Raw genomic sequence first — 2,799 nt, 5'->3', positions numbered from 1 at the left:
ATGCGCATCAAGGAAGGCCCTGTCATAAAGAGAGACGACGCGCTTTTGCGTGTCGTCTATAGACGACGCTCAATTACGACGCGCAATTACGACGCGTGTTTACGACACGCAATGCGTATCAAGGAAGGCCCTATCATAAAGGAAGATGGCATGCATTCGCGTGTTGTAACCTTACGACGCGCATGTTAAATAAACGCAATGCGTATCAAAAAAGCCCCTGTCAAGAAAGGCCATGTCATAAATGAAGATGACACACATTTTTGCGTATCATAATTTGAAATGTTTAAAAAAAATTATTTATAGATTTACTTATTTTCAAATTAAATTTGTATTTAATGTTTCATAATTGAAAATAAAATATCATATACAAAAAATAGAATCCATTGCATAAATTTAATGTCATACAAATAATCGTTCCATAGAAAGATAAAACAAATCAATAGAAGTTCTAACAAAAATTTACAAACAAATTAGATACAAAAAATACAATCCATTGCCCCTTCGCTTATTCAAGATCAACCTGCAAGTAGCTAACTAATCTGTACAAATTCACCCTTGTTTCTAATCATTTTCTTAAATACTTTACAAACATAATTCATCCATACTACCTGAACTATAGTTGCAGCCTTGTTTCTTCTACTTCTGAACTCATCTCTTGCAATCATTGCTCTAAGCCTAGTCTGAATAGATACAACAACTCCTTGTCAATTATGTGAAAAATACAACCAGAGAGTGGCCTACCTTCATAATAGCAACAACTAACGAGGCAGGAATGAAAGAGAAGGCAATACTCACAATAATAGCTGCAATGAATGCATCTAGGTCCTACAAGATCATACAAATCACTATTTAAATACACACTACATATAAAGGTGTCAATATTCTGATTGTTACTAGAACCTACCAACAAACTCTATATGCATGTGGAATAGCAGGTCCAAAAAAATCTATATGCAATAAGCTAATCAGGTTTTAAAAGTGATAAAAATACCTAGGTAGTGTATGCATAGTTCATCAGTAGTTTCAAGGATCAACTATTCACAGAAGCAATTTGAATTGCTTGATATATGGTCAATGGCTGGAAATAAAACCAAAATAGTAAAATTTTATGGCTTAAATGAGAAAAACACAAAAATATGAGTATGTAACCATATACACTAAATCTAATACAAACATTCTATGAAGTATATGAAACTACATTACCTAGTGAAGTCAGATAAAAAAGGAACGTGTTGCTGATGGCTATGACTTTGCATACTTCATATAAATTTGGATCAAGCTGATCCAAATTGATGGGGGTATTAGAGTGGACTGTTGTGGGTTTAAGAAACTGATGAGACTCTGTTTTAGCTGCTGGTGCGGGCCCACCCCAAAAGGGAAAAGTATGAACTCATAATAAGCTGGAAACATGGCAGCAGCAGCAGCAGGGTACCACTTGAATTCTACCAAAAAATTACAATTTTGCCCGAAATCAAACGCTAAAAAAGAATGGTGGGCCTTTGAGGGTGTAGAATATTGATGGTTTTTTTACCTTCGTTCCCACATAAAATGTTACAAGCAAGCCAAAAAGAGTGGGTAGTCCTAGAAAAAGAAAACAAAATTTGATTTTATCAACTCCAGAGTAGATATGTGCAAAAATATGGGGAAAACAGAAATAGAAATAGAAACCTTCTGTCTGAAGAAATATAGATTTTCGCTAACTTATGCCTGATGGTCCGATGACAAAGCCCACAAGGTTAGTCACGTGCCAAATAGATATAAGGGCAAAATGGTCATTTTCAAATTCTTTTAAACTAAACCAGCATATCCGTGGAAATTGGTCCGATGACAAAGCCCACAATTTTACTTTTTTTCGGTTTTGATTATATATATTATTTAAATTAATTAATGAGTGGAATGATATTAATGCAGGACGTTGAGAAGCAAGGAGGCAGCAAGAAAAGCGATTAAAAGGGTAACTTTTTTGTGAATAAAAATGAGAGTAGTGAGTTAAGAAGTAAGATGCGTAGGTAGGTAGGTACCTGTGAAGATGTAATAATTGTGATGCCCATGTCACGTGCAAGCCGATAAAGGTGCTCTTCAACGTCCACACTTGTAGCACTGAAACAAACATGATATGGCATTAATTCAAATTCTTGATAAACATGAGGATAGCTTAGCTTACTTGGTTCATTCATCTAGGACACCAAACCGAGGCTTGTGAAAGAATAAGTGAGCCTTGAAAAAAAAAAGAATACAATAGCCGTAGTAATTAATACATATGATAATGATGTGGTGGAAGCTCACCATGCCTAATCTTTGTTGTTCACCAATAGACAAGATGTCTTCCCAGTTCTGACTAGCATCCCACCTCCTTTCTCTTTAAAAAAGGTACAACAATTTCACATTCTCTAGAATCCTTTTTAAATGCATATCCAGAATATTTTCATCAGCAACACCAGCGATCCAGATCAAACATTCATGGACTTCATCCAAAAATTCATGGCATTCATGACCTTCATCTTGATCAAAAACTCCATTCATACACTTAATCCATAACTTATTTAGGGTTTTGAATATGGACAGGATGAGAATGATTGATCAAAAACTCCATCATACCCTTTATCCAGCCTTTTGTCATCAACAGAAGAGACGATCAAAATTTTATGGTTTGGATCCCATTCAACTTGGAAGATCTCCTACATGTCAACCACAACCATGTTTTCATGTTCTTTTATTTTAACTATTGCAAAAATGACTTTATGAATTACATTATTGGTCAATACCCATGAACTGCAATAGATGAAATATATTTAGGCT

At 34.9% G+C, this 2,799-nt stretch overlaps 1 pseudogene; it reads right to left on the bottom strand.

Moving 5' to 3' along the window:
• Positions 1-414: 414 nt before the first annotated feature.
• Positions 415-2,553, bottom strand: LOC144997386 (ABC transporter D family member 1-like; annotated as a pseudogene).
• Between the last annotated feature and the right edge of the window lie 246 nt (positions 2,554-2,799).

This window comes from Lactuca saligna, chromosome 5, assembly GCF_052625555.1.
Source record: "Lactuca saligna cultivar CGN05327 chromosome 5, ASM5262555v1, whole genome shotgun sequence".
In the NCBI taxonomy this organism is placed as follows: domain Eukaryota; kingdom Viridiplantae; phylum Streptophyta; class Magnoliopsida; order Asterales; family Asteraceae; genus Lactuca; species Lactuca saligna.
This window is presented reverse-complemented; position numbering and strand designations above follow the sequence as displayed.